This window comes from Muntiacus reevesi, chromosome 1 (assembly GCF_963930625.1).
Source record: "Muntiacus reevesi chromosome 1, mMunRee1.1, whole genome shotgun sequence".
Lineage (NCBI taxonomy): Eukaryota > Metazoa > Chordata > Mammalia > Artiodactyla > Cervidae > Muntiacus > Muntiacus reevesi.
The window spans coordinates 16,674,123-16,692,638 of record NC_089249.1 but is presented as its reverse complement, the minus strand read 5'-3'; the positions used below and the strand labels follow the sequence as shown (position 1 = coordinate 16,692,638).

The 18,516-nt window shown below is 49.7% G+C and overlaps 1 pseudogene; it reads right to left on the bottom strand.

The window, feature by feature from the left end:
* Nucleotides 1-1,163: 1,163 nt before the first annotated feature.
* On the bottom strand, nt 1,164-8,270 carry LOC136164191 (adipose-secreted signaling protein pseudogene; annotated as a pseudogene).
* Nucleotides 8,271-18,516: the final 10,246 nt, after the last annotated feature.

Genomic DNA, 18,516 nt, shown 5'->3' with positions numbered 1-18,516 from the left:
GCAAGTGACAGATAACCAAACTCTAATTGACTTGGGCAAGAAATGGAATTTACATGCTCTGACGACTCAAGGAAGCAACGACATAAATGGCTTCAGACTCAAGCTGGATCCAGGGGCTTAACCCATGTCATCAGGATTTGACTCTCTCCCATTTTTTGTCTCTATTTTCCAATGCATTTAGCTAATTCCAGGCCTTCAGCAGTTTGCAGCTTGTATTGCTTGCTGTCCTAACAGAAAAGCACTTGCCTTTATAAACTCCACTTTTCTGTCTCATTTGTCTCCTTGGTTCTGAAATGGTCACTTGCCCACTCCTAAACCAGTCATATAGTCAGGAGAAGGTGATGTTTTGCTTGGTTGGAGCAGAGGACGTGTCCAACTCTGGAGCCAGAGAGGGAATCAGCTCTTACATGGAGCATGTGGGTGAGAGTGTGGAAGAGGAGAGTTCTTTAGAAGAGAAACTGAGACGCTGCTCCCAGCAGTGGGCTGGCAGGAAGAACTGATGCTCAGGACGTTCATAAAATGTTTTCTCTGAGATTTCCATGGTGGTCCAGTGGCTAAGATTCTATTCTCCTAACACAGGGGGCCCCATGTTGATCCCTGGGCAAGGAACTAGATCCCACAGGCTGTAGCCGAGAGTCCACATGTTGCAACTAAAGACCCCACATGCCACAACAAAGAACGAAGATCCCACGTGTGGCAACTAACACCTGATGCAGCCAGATAAATAAATAAATATCTTAGAATTTTTTTAAAAAACCCATTTTCTCTGACATCTTTGTGCAGAGCTCTGTCTGAGAGACAGGGAGCTACAAAGATGAATATACCATAGTCCTCCCCCTAAGAGGAGCTGACACCCTAACGGAGGACCAGAGCTGCAAAATAAGGGGGAAACTGAGACGTGTAAGTGAATGTGGTTGGGGCGGCCTGATGCTGACTGATTTACCCGGTTCCCCGTCCAGATGCCGAGGGGCAGCTGAGGTTTCTGACCACTTAGCCTGCACTGAAACTCTGCATTTTCCCAAACGCTCCCTTCTGGATGCCACCACCACCTCTACTTCTTAGGAAAGAAAACCCTTTCCCCAGGTTCAAGGAAGGTTCTGGGTAAGACCTCACTGTTTGTCTTAAGTTGAAACTTCAATCCCATAAGCTTGCTAACTCCAGTTCTACCTTGGTTTTTCTGCTCCGATTTCTCTTCCAGTGGCCAGCTGTGTGGTGCTGAGGTTCCGATCCTGGACGTGAGGCTGGAGCAGAGCGGACGGGAGGAGACAGGTGGAGGGGGGAGCAGCTAGATGGTGACCATCTCGGCAGTTGGTGGTAAGGGAGCCTGGGGGCCATGACTAGGGGGCATACGACAGACAGACAGAGGACACATGCAATTTACATTTTCATGTCATCTGATCTCCAGTGTGTAGAATGTGTGCGGGGACCAAGTGAATGTGGGGAAACCACCAGGAGGGTACCGTCTGGCTAACCTAGGGGGAGATGATGCCAGAGCAAGGCCGAGGAGGGATGGCGGGAAGCGGGGAAAGCCGCCATCTCCTGATGGGGGGGGGGGTGGGTCTGTAAAGAATTGGTGGCTGTGTTTAATTTACCACAGATGAGAAGCCTGAGACCCAGAAAAAGAATGTGACTGATCTAAGATATGGGGTCAGGGCCCAAGTCTTCCAACTTCATTCCTACGTGGCTCCCTTCACCCCCACACAGCCCCTTCTGGAAGGGAAGGCAGGAATGTGCGCCTTGGGAAGACGGACGCTTCACCAAAGCCCCAGGTGAAAGAAATCAGTCACATCCCCACCATCTCAGGTCCCACCTGGTGGCATTAACAGAGGTTTCTGAGGAGACAGAAGCCATTTCCATTGTCATGAGAACAAAGATTGGGAAACGGATCCAGCTGCTCACAAGAAGCAGAGAAAGGATGGGTGGGGCAAACGTTTTGATCTCTCCGCTTCATGATGCCAACAGAGAAACGACTTGACTCTAAAGGGTCCTGGAGACATTTAAAGTCAAGTTCTGGGCTCCTCTGGCCAGCCTCTGGCAAACATCGGTCATCACACAGGTCAAGGTGAACGCCCGTGTTTGACTTGTCCACCAGAGAGTGACCCATCTTGGGACTCCCAGAGCTTGGAGGAGAAGACATGCCCAGTGAATATTTGAATAGGAAGTGGAAGCATGACATCTCTGGAGCCCTCTTAAGGATGGAGTGAGTAGAATGATGCAGTTGTTGCCTGGTTATGAGACATTAAAACAGAGTTATCAGATTCTAATCACGGGGTTTGTTAGTGCAGTGTTCACTGCTGTACCACCCTGCCTAGCGCAGAGTAGGGACTGAGTTAATATTTACTGAGTGAATGAGTGAGTGAATGCACGAGGCTCCTCAATCACTCCTCTGGAGACAGTGTGAGAGCCCCTGAATGTGGAAGTGTGGCTCCACCTAGTGGCCACTCAAGGACCGTGCCTGGAGCTTGAGTATTCTTTGTCCCAACTTGTTCTGGAACTGAAGCATCTCTAATTGCGATCTCTAATTTCCCATTGGAAAAGACCCCGATCCTGGGAAAGATTGAGGGCAAGAGGAGAAGGCAGTGATAGAGGATGAGATGGTTAGATAGCACCACTGACTCAGTGGACATGAATTTGAGCAAACTCTAGGAGATAGTGAAGGAGTTGGACACGACTTAGCGACTGAACAACAACAACTTCACCCAGTTTGGCATGAACCACCCTGTATGACGGCCCAGACTTGCAGGTGAGCAGAGCCTATCTGCAGCCCCAAAATGGGAAGTTTCAGAACGACACTACCTGGGGATGGAGGGGACCGGCTACGTGAAATAACTGAGGACGGCTGATGTGTCAAGAAGAGGCCTGTCACTAGTCTGCTGCGTGACCTTGGGCCACCGGCTCGCTCCCTCTGAGCCTCAGTTTTACCATGACACAGAGGTGTACCCTGTGGTACCCTTGTGCTAATTCTCAGATCCCAGCACAGCTTCACTGGACACCCGGGGACCACCTTGCCCATGTTCCAGCAGAGGAAACCAGCTTTAAGTGAAGTAAGAAGCCCGCGGCCACATGGCTAACAAGGATCAGAGTCAGGGTTTGAATTCAGATCTGTCTGACTCCAGCGCCTCTACTGCTAGCATCAATCACACTGATGCTTTCTCAAGCCATTCAGTGGTTCTGCACATATTCTTGAGCCCATGTCTTTCCTTTTGAGAGGCTGTGTATCACAAGACTTAAGGGTGTGGCCTCCAGAGTCCACCTCCCTCAGCCTGAATCCTGAGTTTACTTACATACCTGATTCTACGAACACACCTACTTGTAAAGTATGTGACCTTTGGCAAATCACTTGATTTCACTCCATTCAGTTTTCCCATCTGTAAAATGGGATAGGATATTCATGCATCACTGATTTAACTCAGAATACTACCTAGGCTATCCAGTATTTATATGTTTTGACCATAAATATATAGTTACACAGATACATACATACATAGGTAAGTTTTTATATGTTTGAACTATTGCTTTCTGTCTTTGAACTTTTGCTGCTAATGACATAGCCTCAAAGAGCTGTACATTTAGATCTTTAATATTTTTCCAGGTAACGTATATTTAGAGCTACAGACCCACAAGACTGAAGAAAAGACTTTCACTGTCCACCTATAAGGTTGTGTCGCACTACGGGCAACCTTGTTTGCAGGGCACTCTGAAATAATATATGAATTTTATAAATATTGTAGTTATATTGTGAAGAGCACAAGTATATTGCATTCTATTATTCAGGGGTAGAAATATTAATTCCCTATATGCAAGTATTTAAAATTAATTGGTATTTTTGTAATCTCGTTTCTGCCTTTCTTCATTTTTATACTTGGAGCTTCCAAAATGGATATGACCTGGACTTCTCTTGACCTCCCAGAGGCCTCCATCTATGCCAAGATACCAGGATTGGAAGAAGCTAAACCTCAGAAATCCCCTTGGAGACTAAAATGTAAACGAGGGGGCTCTGCCCTCCCAGGAGGCCCTGTGGTGACGTAGCTGAGGTGGCCAAACCTGGTGGTAGGATCTGGAGCCATCTCGACTCATCGCTAGAGTCTGTTCATGCAGACTTGCCTGTGACCCAAGAAACTATGGGAGGAAGTTCTGACCCAGATTCCTTCAACAGCGCCGTGCTGAGCAGCAAATGGAAATGCAAACCCATTTTCCCAGAACAGAGCTTCTCAACCTCAACACTGATGACATTGAGGGTCAGATAATTATGCTGTGGAGCCTGTCCTGTGCCTCATAGGATGTTTAGTAGCATCCCAGCTCTACCACTAGATGCCGGCAGCTCCCCCTCCCTCGGCTGTAACACCAAAAATATCTCCAGACCTTGCCAATTACCCTGAGGGATGCTCACAGCCCCCTCCGCTCACGGAGAACCTCCATCACAGAGTAAGTGGCGGGTGTCACAGGCAGGCGGCTTGCTAAACCAAGTCCCAGGCACATGCGTGGCTGGTTCCCCGGTCAGATAGCTTTGGAGAAGTCCGTGATGACGGTTTGTGTACAGAGGTAGTTGGGGTGGGAGGTTGGCCTTGGCTTATCTGGATCATTGACCAACACTCCTTCTCCACGCTGCCTTGTAGGCAGGGCCTTGATCTCCTTCGGATGAAAAGACTTGCTTTTTGCAAAAAAGCAATTTTGCAAAAAGCAAAAAGATCATGTTTCATTAATAGGTATATAGAGACATAATCTAAAGGAATCCTAGGAGTTTGGGGCAGTCTGTAAATACCATAGTTTCTTGTAATTTTTATGCTCTCAAAGGACATTTCTAAGGAAGATGTTTCAGGCAGTCAGCCCCACTCGCTCTGCCCATGTACCCTTGAAACATCCTCTTTCAAGCCATTCACACTTCCTTCCCCTGATCCCCTTCTCTGCCTGCCCCTTGAGTGGCCTCTCTGTCCCACTTGGAACACAAGCTGCTTTTGGCCAAACTCACGCAGGCATATGTGGTTTTAAAAAACGCCCTCAGCTTTCTGTGTCATCCCTCCCCAGAATGGAGTGACATATCTAATGCTTGCTGAAGAAACTAATTCTTAAGTTGTCATCAGAAACAGCTGACTGGAAAGGGTGACTGCCTATATTTAATAATATATGTGGTGTTTCAAAGCTTTCTTCACAGTGTCTCCTGGTGAGACCCAGCAGGGAAAAAAAGTCACCGGTAGGGAAGGCAATTTACCAGACATTCGCAGTGGGCTTGAAAAACATCTCACACCTCTAGTCAGGGAGAAGTGACTGGCAGGAAAAGGATGCACAAATGACTATCAGAAAACGTCTCTGAGAACATGGAGGTCTTAGAACGACTTATAACAGCTGAACAAAGAAAACATTATGAAAGGTCTTCTCCCACGTCCTGCCCTGGTCTGCCCCTCAAGCCCTGACATCTATAGATGGTCTTTTCAGGCATGTTTTGGGGTATCCTTTGCGAGATGCCTGATGCAGTCACAGCGATTTGGGAGGACAGAGAAGCAATCTCAGACCCCAGGGTACTCAGCAGTCACCTGGACCTCCAGTTAAAATGCAGAGTCCAGGGCTGTAGGTCTGGGGTTAAAATGCAGAGTCCAGGGCCGTAAGTCTGGGGTGGTAGTGAGATTCTGCGTTTCCTGCAAGCTTCCAGTGAAGCTGATGCTACTGTCTGGGGAGCCCACTTGGAGAAGCAAGCGAGCTGAGTCGAGCACGTCTTTTAGGGAAATCTACCCACCCTTGCACAGACCGAGAAGCAGGGGTCAAGCAGAGAGCCGTCCGACTTGCCCACAGTTGCCAACAATGGCCAGAGTGAGTGGAGTGTGGGGCTGGGGGGAGCCAGTGCTGTCCGCTTCCCTCCGGTGCTCTTTTCCTCATTCTAAGTAGAGGCCTCAGTGGGAGGAGAAGGAGCCGGACTGTGCCTTCCTCACTGGACAATTAAAGGATTTTACCCAACCATGGGCCTCCCAGGTGGTGCTAGTGGTAAAGAACTTGCTTGCCAATGCAGGAGACAGAAGGGATGCAAGGTCAGTCCCTGGGTGGGGAAGATCCCCTGGAGGAGGGGATGGCTACCCACTCTAGTATTCTTGCCTGGAGAATCCATGGACAGAAGAGCCTGGAGGGCTGCAGTCGATGGGGTCGCAAAGAGGCAGACACGACTGAAGTGACTGAGTTCCCACCCAATGATACACAACCTCAGCTCATGCTGCATCCTGCCTGCATCCATGACCTTCCCGCAACACAATCGATCAAGTAGCGAAGTGACCCCCACACACTAAGTCAGAAACAAAGGCCAGTCTGTCTAACCCCAGGCTGCCACTGAGGCCCCTTCCCTGCAGTTCAGCCCTGAACCACTGATTTGATGTTGTCCAACGTCCTGACTTTCTGCTGCCTGGACATCACAGTTATTTACCTATTTCCCTATTTCACTTTAAAAAAAGCACATGCTGGGCTTTCTCAGTCTGGTCTTGTTCCCTCAAACACAGATGTTTTGAAGATGAAGATTCTGTATGTACAGTAGGAAATTAGACAAACAGAACGATGTTTCAGTTCCAGCTGCTGCTGCTGCTAAGTCACTTCAGTCGTGTCCGACTCTGTGCGACCCCATAGATGGCAGCCCACCAGGCTCCTCTGTCCCTGGGATTCTCCAGGCAAGGACACTGGAGTGGGTTGCCATTTCCTTCTCCTCGGTTCCAGCTCGTCTATTACAAAACAATGCACAGCCATAAAAACCTTGGGTGCCTGTGGAAGTATGAGGAGCTTCTGGTGGTTTATTCTTGAGGTGCTTCTTTTTTCTTTTTTCCCCCACTGGAAGTTTTATTTCTTCAGGATTTTATCCCAACCAGTCATTTACAAACAACACAGACCTAGGGGGTAGGGATTGGGAACTGCATCTCCCTTCTCCTCACCATGGACAGCAGTGGAAAAACGAGACAGGAGAGGTGGTTAAAGCGAGACAGCAGCAGTAGTAACAGGGGCCGCTCCACACAGAGCCAGCTCCCTCCTCTCCTAGGCCCTTATGGCTTGGGGTAGGGGTGGGTATAACCCACCCCAGGCCCTCCCCTGGCCCTCCTCAGATAGCCTCCTTGGGGGCTCAGTCCATTTCTTCCAGCAGGAGGCTGAGGCACACAGGAGAAAGTGGGAGAAGAGGATGTTGGAGAGGCAGGGAGGTGGCACAAATGAGGTGAGAGGCATGGGCAAGGCTCTAGCTTAGAGGCCCTTGGACCCTCCACCTCCACACCTGCCCTGGGGAAGGGTGAGGAAGCCACACCATCATGCAGCCTCTGGGGAGATGAGGTTGGCTTTAAGGCTGAGGGGCCCCGAGGCAGGTGGGGCCGAGGGCCTCCGTCGAAGCCGTGCCGGTCACTGTGCTGAGTCTATCCTAGCTCAGCACCCAGGCACTTGACACCGTCCGGCATCAGGGATGAGCCGCGGTGTCCGTCCGTGGCGCGCGCCCGCGCCGGCACGCGCTCGCAGGTGTCGGCGCCTCCTTCACAGGCCCGCAGCATCTCCTCCGGGGGACGCCCTCCCTGTGCGCGGGGTACTCACACTTGACGCTGTAACCTCTGGGGTGGGCATGAGGCTGAGGAGCTGGAGGTGCAGGCTGGGGACAGCTGCGTCTCGACGTCCGTGCTCAGCCTGTGCCCTGGGGGTGGGGCGAAGGTGATCTCGTACCTGTGCAGGATCCTCAGGAGTCCAACCGTGACCAGAAAGCTGCTGCCGCTCTCCTGGGTGCCCATGACCAAAGAGGCATGCAGCTTCTCATCAAAGTGGACATGACTCGGAGCGTTCTGCATCATGGCTTGTTGCGAAGCGGAGACTCCGGACTCTGGACTTGTTGCCCTTGTAGGCTGCAGCCATGGACGCCCTCCCTGCCACAGGGTGAGACTCGCAGCTCCTGCCCGACACCACCGGTCACGCTCAGCAGCCTCCCACGCTCCAGGGACACCAGCAGGAGCCGTGCGGGGAGCACCCTGAAGCCGCGACGGTCAGGGACGACCGCAGCGGCGGCAGTGGCTGAGGCGGCAGCCCTGGAGACCGCGGCAGCAGCCGGGGCTCAACGCCGAACACGAGAGAGCCCCGCGCCGCCGCCGCCCGCTGCCTCTTGAGGTGCTTCTGAAAGGTTGCAGCTAAAAGCAAAATTCATGTTCAAGGCGGTCTTGGCAACTGGAAGCAAAGAAGTCTCTTGTCCTCCAGGTGGAAGTCAGATAAGGAGTCTGGTTGCTGCGCTGCACTGGGCCGTGGAAGGAATAAAGAGGGCCTTCGACCACAGGCTCTGTGAGCCTTTCCTCGTTTAGAAAGCTCTAGGGACTTCCCTGGTGCTCCAGTGGCTAAAACTCCAAGCTCCCAATGCAGGGGGCCTGGGTTCAATCCCTGGTCTGGGAACTAGATCCATATACTGCAGGAGGGTTGAAGATCCCACGGGCCGCAGCTAAGATCCAGCACAGCCAAATAAATATTAAAAAACAAAACAAAACAAAAACCATTAAGAAGCAGTTGAGTCTTTGAAGTCTTTCTCAGCTTTAACAAGAGACTCAAACCCAAAACTCCCAAATTCAGATTGTTCCCTGTGCAGGGAAAGAGGAATAAATCTAATCCTGTGTTAACACACCACATCCTGCTCCTCACACCCCGCGGTAACAGAGCCTTGGAAGCCAGGAGATGCCTCATAGGTGTGTGCCTGGGGGAAGCGATGTCCATCACTGAGTCTCTCTTTGGGGGTGAAGGCAGCCTTCAGGAAACTTTCCCTCTGATGCTTTTTCTATTTATCCACAAGGCTGAAGACTCAGGTCAGTGGGACCTTGGCCCAATAAAAGTCATATTTCTGAAATGGGAAAGGGGCGGGCTCAGAGGCATAAATAGGCCAGTCTCCTGTTTGACCCATCATCCGGCAAAGCATGATCACAACTGGTGACCCATCTGCCAAAGAGGCATGGGGTTGATCCTGGCGTAGTGGGTCCCTGGAGGCTGTCTGCCCACCTCTCACCACCTCACTTTGCACGGAGTCAGCCAGGCAGTAACTTGGTGACCAGGCTGTGCCTGTGTCAGGGAGCACCTTGAGGGGCCGGTCATACTCCTCTCCATCCCCACTGAAATCAACACCCATGAAATATTGGCTGACCTGGTCAAAACCCTGATAGCACTCAACACTCCTTTCTCCACCAAACAAAACTCACAACAAAACTACATCCCGAAGCCGCTGACCTTGGACTAGTAGCTCACCATAGATATACATGATTAACCTCTGTCTTAGCCTATAAGCCTTTTTCTTCCTCTTCTGAATAGTTGTCTGAATGGTCATTTTTAAAGCACTGGGGAGGAGAGAGGCATCATGTTTTCCCCTCCTGTCTTTACAGGAGGCAATAAATGAAAAGGTCTGGGCTTGCTTAGAAGTCAGATCAGCCCTGGTCCACAGCCCAGCTGTGCACTTACCTTTTATTTATTTATTTTTAAAAATATTTATTTATTTATTTGGCTGCACCGAGTCTTAGTTGTGGCATGTGGGATCTAGTTTCCTGACCAGGGATCAAACCTGAGCCCCCTGCATTGGGAGTGCGACGTCCCAGACACTGGACCACCAAGGAATTCCCTGCTCTTGCCTTTCAGCTTTGCTCTCTGCACCTCAGTTTTCCCATGTGTAAGACGGAAACACAGATCCTTATCAAGTAGGGTTCATGGTGAGGATTGAGATAGTGCATATAAAGTACTTGGTATAGTATCTGCCACATGATGAAAGCTGAATAAGGGTTTGAGCTTACTATAATGTCCAAGTCAGAGCAACGCTGGATTTTACCTGTTTTCATGTTTGTATACATGCAGAATGTCTTTCCATGGTAGGAATGTAAATGATTTGCTGTGGTGGTCGTTTACCTGTCAAGAAACCATTCTCTAAAACCAACCCCATCCTGTCATGCCAATTTCTGCAGATATAAGAGAAGAATGTGAAATATAAAGGAATGGGAAAACGCCAGTCTCCCATGCACTGAACATGATATTTCGGTCACATAGAAGCATCTCTGATGCAGCAAAAAGAGGTGCCAAACTTGGGTGCCACTTCCACCACCACTGGGATGAAACGTGACAGAGACTGACACGGAGTGAGATTCCTCACCCGAGAGCTCAGAGCAGGAGTCCCCGGGGGGTTCCAGGGAGTGAGGCTGTCAAGAGGGTGTCCAACTGGAATCTGGTGGGTGACTCCTCAACAGTGTAGTAAGGCGGGGCTGTCAGGCTGCCCAGGGCTGGATGACTGCTGAGCCACTGCTGGCCTCTGGGGACCCGAGGCTGTGCAGGAGCTGGATTTAACTGATCAGACAGTGATAAGACCGGAGGCAGCCAGCTCCAGGGTAGGGACAAACCCCAGTTTACCTCCTGTTCTCCCTGCTCGCCCAGCCCTTGGTGAACACTGCATTCTGCATTTTGACATAACCTTCCTCCCCGCTCCCCCCGCTGCTGCAAAATTGCCTCTCCACCTCTGACTTCATCAATGCAGTGACAGTCCCATTCTTCCTTTTTTTAAATTTTTTTGGCCATGCCATTTGGCTTGCAGGATTTTAGCTCCCCAACCAGAGACTGAACCTAGGCGCACAGCAGTGAAAGCATTAAGTCCTAACCACTGAACTACCAGGGAATTCCCCTGATGTGCCCATTCTGCAGGTGAGAAGATTGAGGCTGGTAGGAGAGCTCACTTACCAGAACTCGTGGCCAAACTAATGCACCACTCATGGTTTTTCTCTGCCTTAAATAATGTTATGCATTTTGTGGCATTGACACACATGATTTCACATACCTGGAATTCTTTCTACTTTAAAAAATGGCCCTCCCTAACTTGATTGCTTTACTGAAATCTATTTTTTTCCCCTTTATAAAAAGAAGTTCCATTTTTCAGTGACTGAACTGCTTCTAGCTACTTTTTCTCTTTCCAGCTGGTAAGGTTTGGTAGAACATTTCTCTTCCTTCTGTATTTGGTAAGTAAGACTAATGAATAGATCTGCTGCCTCACTAACTGTATGAGGATAAATAAGGTGGCAGATTTTAATAAAATGAAGCCTTGGCAAAAAGTAAAGGCCGGGAGATCAAATTCTATGTAAGATCTATGAAGATTGATTTCTTTTTTAAGGCCAAATTGATAATTACTATCAGAAGGAAAGAACTAATAAGGACAAAATCCCTGACTTGTAAAAGACCTTTAGATTCTACCTCACTTCTGTTTACTGCTTGAATCTCTAGCAAGTGGTTAACCAGGATTTTCTTGAATGCTTCTGATGATGGGGGATTCACTACCTCATGAGAGAAGTCACTTATCTTGAGAAGGCTTTGTTCTGACTTTTTTTTTTTTTGTTCTGACTTTTAAAAGTTCTTTTTTTGTACTTAGGTGAAATGCTTGAAGAGTCCATCATTGGACAGCTCTAATCCCTGTGGCCATACTGAATGAGGCTAATTCCTCTTATGTATGAAATCTCTCCCTCGGAAGATAACCATGATGGTCACCCACGTCTTCTCTTCTATGGAGAGAAGCAGCCCCATTTCTTCAGCTGTTCTGTCACTCTCTGATTATTTCCTTCTGATGGGGCTGCAGTTTCTCTGTGGCTTTCATTAAGTGCAGGGGACACCTGTCATTTCATGACTGCCCATCATCTTTCTCTATTTGTAAAATCCACGGTTTAGGTCCCGTCTCCCTAATGCAGCAGTAAGAATGGAAATCTCCAGCCTCCCTGGTACCGAAGACAGAGTCACGTGTCTCAGGCTCCGGCAGTGGGATTCACTGAGGGGAAACACTCTTCGTGCAGACGGAGGCAGAAGCACTGAGCATCTCGGGAAGGTTGAGTTCCTGGTGCAGGAATGGGATAGGTGCTTGTGGGTGTGGTAGTCACGGAAATCAAGCCCCTGGTAACTGCAGGCCTGCCGTTGTTAATTCCTGCCTTCCCGGTATCTGCTGGCAGCACTGACAGCAATGACCTCGTCAGGACTTTCCTGAGTCACGGTCTGCAAGTTATTTCTAAAAGCCTCGTCTTTAACGTGGTTTCTCTAAGCCTCTCCACAATTGTATGAACCATCCATGGGAGCATATTCACTACCATGTGTAAAGTAGATAACCGATGGGGATTCACTGCAGGACTCAAGGACCTCAAGGCCGGGCTCTGTAACAACCTAGAGGAGTGGGAAGGGGTGGGAGGCGGGAGGGAGGTCAAGGAGAGAGAGGTCACATGTGCACCTGTGGCTGATGCATGTTGATGGATGGCCGAGGCCAATACAGTATTGTGAAGCAATTTTCATTCAATTAAAAGATAAATAAGTGTGGGAAAAAATAGCATCTTTGAATAAATTCTGTTTTGTCTTAAATTAGCCGGAGTTGCTTGCTGCTGGGAACCCTGATTCATCCAGGCCCTCACTGGACGCAGAGCTCCAGCGGGGATCCCTCCAGAGCACAGAGAACCATCACTGCCGCATCCCAGCCATCCTGCTTCTACTGATGTAGCCTGGACCCAGACTAACTCTCCTGAGTGACCACGCCGCACGCCTGACCCACATTAAATGTAACGGTCAACTGAAACCCTCACACTTCCGGGGCACGGACTCATTCCCCGGTCCAGGGGATTTCTAGGAAAACAGATTTTATGTACTTTCTTATTGTTCAACGGAAAATGGTGTCTGAGCTTCCCCCCCACCCCCAGCCACGATATTTAATGTATGAGAGTGGTGCCTTTGAAGTGCTGAAAAAGTGCAGTCATTCCCTTGACAAGGGAAGAGGAGGGATTTGGATGAAATCCTGCCCCCTCCCTCACCCGCAGCACATGCTGTCGAGTCTCAAGGTCACCCGGCAGCCGTCTCAGCCAGATGCTTCACTCCTCTCTCTCCACCATCAAAGTGTTTTCAAGTGAACCACAGAAGGGACAGCTGCCTTTGATTGTTCCCTTCTTGATCCTCCTGGGTCCCTAACCACTCCCAGGGGGTCTCCGTGAGTGCAGAAAGAGGCCTCATAAAACAGCCTTAAAATAAACAAGAATTTTCTCCTTTTCTTCTACTGCCTGCCCTGAAGGAAAAAGGGAAAAGAAAAGTGGGGGAGAGGGTGGGTGTTTGATGGCAGAGAGGAGAGTCCCTTATGCATCTTACAACATCAGTAAACACCTGTGAGATAAATACGTTTGATTTAGACCCAACGCAGATCAGGAAAAAGGGAGGGTAATATGGAGTTCTGTGCAAATAATTCCTTAGGGGTAACTCTGAAACCACCTGGAAAAACAGAATTCGAAATGATTCCCCCGGATGTACTAAATGTCTTCATGATCTGGGCCAGAAAGACAGCCTCAGTCCACAAGGTTGAAATTCCAGAAAGGCCAGGTGATAGAACAAAAGCCCCAGGTTGGTCTGGCAGCAGGAAATATTGGAGATGAATCTCCACATGCTACACCTTTGCTACTCAAAGTGTGGTCCCTGGACCAGCAGCATCGGCATCACCTGGATGCTTGTTCAAGATGCTGAATCCCGAGCTCGACCTAGCCCCACTGAATCAGAACCTGCATTTCAATGAGATCCCCCATGATCTGTATACAAAGTGAATGTGAGAAACCTTTTCCAACACCGTCAGTGGGATGTTTGGGAAAAGTCAGTCAGTCCTAGAAGGACCTTCCTGCAGAGCTGAAAGACCCAAGTGAGAGCGGTGGATCTCAGTGATCCGTCAGCCACACTGAACGGTAGGACTAACGCCATGGGACGGTCTCCCCGCAGTGCTGCGGGGCGGGGCAGTCCTGTCCAGCTCTCAGGAGACACCATTGTTTTCTGGGAGCTCTGACCGGAGAGGCAGCTGCCAGAGTCAAGCTGTCTCGCTGCCATACTTCCTGACATGCTTGTGCTTTTGGTAAAAAGGAGAGGGGACACTGGGGAATACCACTGAGCAACACAAAAGGAACGAACCCCTGATACACGCAAGATTCATTCTTGGATGGATCTCAAGGGCATTGTGCTGAGTGGAGAGAGCCACTTACTATATGGTTGCACTTATACAACATTCTCAAGATGACAACACTACAGAGATGGAAAACAGATCAGGGGGTGCCAGGGGTTAAGGACGGTGCGGAGGAGGAAGGGGGTAGGAGTGACGATAAAGGGACAGCATGAGGGGGAATATTTGTGCTGCTGGAATAATGACTGTGGTGGTGGTTAAACACCTGCAACACGTCATAAAGTGGCTTAGAGCCATAAACTCACGTTGTGCCCGTGGCCGTTTCCAGCTCTGACACTATATTGGAGGCACGTGAGATGTTACCATTGAGGGAAACTGGGGGAAGGGTACACAGAACCTCTCTGCACTCTCCTTGCAACTTCCTGTGGATCTATAATTACTGAAAAACAAAAAGCAAAGAGAACAAAAGGAGATGGCCGTCGTGAGGCCACGATCTGGTGAGATGCATCCTTACAGTAATAGCCTGGGGGCCTTGTTTGTGCTCGTGCTCAGCCGCTAAGTCGTGTCTGACTCTTTGTGAGACCTCATGGACTGTAGTCTGCCAGGCTCCTCTGTCCGTGGGATTCTCCAGGCAAGAATACTGGAGTGCGTTGCCATTTCTTTCTCCAGGGGGTCTTCCCAACCCAGGGATCGAATTTGTGTCTCCTGCTTGGCAGGCGGATTCTTTACCACTGAATCACCTGGGAAGCCTGGGAGCCCTGTTGCAAGGCCTTTCTTTACTTTCCGGCCTGTTTTACTAAAGACATCATCATCATACTCTGAGGTTCCTTTTCCGATGCAGTCCAGAATGGTTCTATCACACTTAAACAGCATCACCACCATTCTGAGATATCTATCTATATAATACGTAAGTGTAGTAACAGCAGTGTGTGTGACATGTCCCAGCAGAACATCAGCTCAGAAAGACTCTCATTTTGAGTTGAGGAAAGGAACAGGTCCAGAATGAAGAGGCCCTGCCAAGCTCACCCAAGCAGCTGACGGCAGCGATGGGCCCAGAGGTGAGAACTGGTGACCAGCCTGGAGCCCCTGTGTTATACCACCTGCCTCCTATCTCTGCAGCTGAGTACCAGAGGTTTGCAATGGCATTAAAATTCAGAACGCATCCGAAGGTTAACTCTGAAAAGAAACATCCAAAGAATGTATCAGCGACATCAGGGCATCTCTTTTAATTGCCTATTCACGCAGGCAGAAAGTCTTTTCATATTCAGAGCTAAACTTAGAGACACGTCCTTTGGCGGGGCTCTGTTATCTGACTGCCTCATCAAGAATGGGAACTAATGTGCAATGTGATTGCTGAGTTTGAGTTCTATTTTTTTTTTTTTTCCTATGAAGCAGGAAGTTTAAAATGTGATGGGTTATTTTTAAAGAGGGTGAAAAAAATAGGCTTCCTACCAACTTCTGTAACAGCCCTGTTGGAGGGCACGTGCTGCTTTATTCAAGGCACTGGCCAGCTGGGAGGAACAGGAGTGGCCTGAAGTCTCACCAGGGAGGTTTCCTGGTTGACGGACTGGGGGTGAGTGTCCCTACACTCAAGTGGCAGCAAAGGACGTGGGCTTAGTTGCTGATTTGATGAGGACAGAGATCTTGGGGTTTTTTTGGCAATTTGTTTCCTTTAGGAATTGCACGCGCTCGCTCAGTCGTGTCAGATACTTTGCGACCACATGGACTGTAGCCCGCCTGGCTCATCTGTCCTTGGGACTTCCTAGGCAAGAATACTGGAGTGGGTTGCCATTTCCTGCTCCAGAGGATCTTCCCAACACGGGGACCGAACCCACGTCCCCTGTGACTCCTGCACTGTCAGCTGGATTCTTTACCACCGCGCTGCCTGGGAATGACAACCCACTCCAGTACTCTTGCCTGGAAAATCCCATAGACAGAGGCGCTTGGTGGGCTACAGTCCACGGGGTCGCAAAGAGTTGGGCATGACTGCGCACGAGCGTGAAGTTCCTAAAGGAAACAAACTGCTGGATATCACTGCCCAAAAAAGGAAAAGCAAAACCCAGGTTCATAGGGTCATAAGGCTTTGGACACAACTGAAGTGACCTAGTGTGCAGGCATGAAAGAAAATCTAGTTGAACTTGGTTTCATTAAGTTAAACATTTCTTGCTCACCGACATTGCAAAGGGTACTGTCCTAGGCAGATCTGCAACACAATTGTGTCGGTGCAATTTTCTCACACCCCCTGGAAGAGCAGCAAAACCCTAGAGAATCATAAACCACCATGGGGGAACACTGCAGCAGAAAGTTCAAGAAATGAATGGCAAACGGGTCAATCTTCCTTTCCTTGGGTGAGTCATCCGTTTCCTCTTCTCTCTGCTCAGTCTGAGAAGTTCAGAACGCTTTTTCTTTGCTACTGCAAGCAGAGGCCCTGTCAAAATACCTTCTCTAATATCCTCCCAACAACCCTGTTAACTAGCTATTTTTAATTTTTTTTTATTTTATTTTTTCCCATTTATTTTTATTAGTTGGAGGCTAATTACTTTACAATATTATAGTGGTTTTTGCCGTACACTGACATGAATCAGCCATGGATTTACATGTATTCCCCATCCCAATCCCCCCTCCCGCCTCCCTCTCCATCCCATCCCTCTGGGTCTTCCCAGTACACCAGCCCTGAGCACTTGTCTCATGCATCCAACCTGGGCTGGTGATCTGTTTCACCCTTGATGATATACATGTTTTGATGCTGTTCTCTCAAAACATCCTAACTAGCTATTTTTTAAATGCAGTTTCTTAAAAGAGGAAAATGAGAACTAGATGGTGCAGTAACTTTTCCACCAGTTCAAAGTGAATCAGGGGCTGAATCAGCTGAGACAGCCAAGGTTTCAGGCCTGCATTGGAGCCGGACGCCCAGTAGCAGGCGCTGTGGAGAAGCTGGGAAATTTCCCCCAGACTTGAGCCCTGAGGCCAACAAGTCCAGGAAACGCTCCCCCAGTTGGGGAGGGTGTCTACCTGGGGCCGGTGGGAAAGGGAATCAGGAGTGGGAGGATGTGAATACGTCTCTGACCACTCAGCTGGGACTGAGGCTGGCGTATGTAAGGAGAGTGCAGGGGGGAGGTGAGTTGGGACCCCAGGATGACTGAAACAGATTTTTTTTCCTCAAAGACTCACCTAGGATTCTTGCCCTATATCCACGCCCAGAGCACGCGGCCTGAGGTTAATAAGCACTGTGTGTTAACAGCCTACAGGAGACAATCCTGAGTGAAACATCACCCGGCTGGAGTTAATATTTCTTGCCTGAGGCGTCCTAGGAAATCTCTGAGGTGGAGAGGCTCACAGATCTCCATCCTTACCTGTGGCCTGACTGCACATCTTCCAGCTTCTGCCTTCCTGTGTTGGGAGCTCACACCTTCATCTTGGTGCAATTTGGGTGAAGAATCCTCTTTCTTCAGGGGAGAATGGGTGGCATTCAAACCTGTTGTATATAAGATCCATTGCAAGCTGAGAGGGAGGGGGCAGCAGAAGCCAAGTAGAGCCGATTGTGTTGATACTCCTGGCTGCAGGCGCAGGAGCCGTCTGACTTTCTCACTGCAAACGGAAGGGGTGCACGGAGCTGTGTGGCCAGCGGGGAGGCTCCCCTGCCTCCCCCAGATACTAAGAGGCCCTTGTACAGTGGCTAAGAACGGAGTGACAAAGCCCCCTGTCGGACAAGTGAAAGGCAAATGCTGCAGACACACCTTAGCTTCCAAGAGGAACACGTTAAGTGCCTTCTTCACGCTGATGCTACACAGAGGGTGATGCAGTTAAAAATAAACTGACCTTCTGTTCTCCTGGCCTGACTCAGTCCTGGCCCCTGGCACTCAGTTGCTTGGGTTGCTTCCTAAAGAAGAAACAGACCTCGAGTGCTAAGCAGGGGTGACCAGCCCTTGCCAGAGGTGCTTGTGGCATCTGCTGTGTACTGGGTCTCACTGGCCCAGGGCTCCAGGGGGCTGCCTGGGCCTCCCTGGCTCCCCGGAGGTCTCAGTGGGTACAGCAGGGGTCCTCATCTCCACCGGACCTGGGCTGGGTCAGGAGCCAGAGGGGACCAGCTGGGGACTTGGTTTGACCTCCCAAGGGTGAACTTTGACCCTCCATGACCCTCACCCCAATCCCAGAATGCTACCCCCATCCACAAACATCATTTCACGCTGGCCCTTGGGGGTAGGTTATGCCAGGTTGAGATCACCTGTTTTGCTCCACTTCCCACCCCTTCCCCCCCATATCTTCATCAAGGCACACCAGTGACACTCAGAACTCCACTCTCTGTGGATGTGTTCACTGCAGGAGGCAAAAGCGCTTCCCAGTGGCACCTATATGTCCTCTGCCTGATGGGAAGGAAACCCAAGGGTAGCACCCAGAGGGGTCCGCAGTCCCAGGGGACTAGAGCTGGGTTAGCCAAGTTCTAGTTGGCAGAGCAGAAGGTGCTCAGCAACACGAGCACCTATCTTGTATCTATCTTCTTCATTCCCCTTGATTTTTTTTCTGTGGGGTCATCTTTTCTGATTTCTGAACTGAGTGACTTTCTGAGGCTACAGCTGGGTATGAGTTCACAGGTACCATGAAAACAATGCGCGACTTGGGAA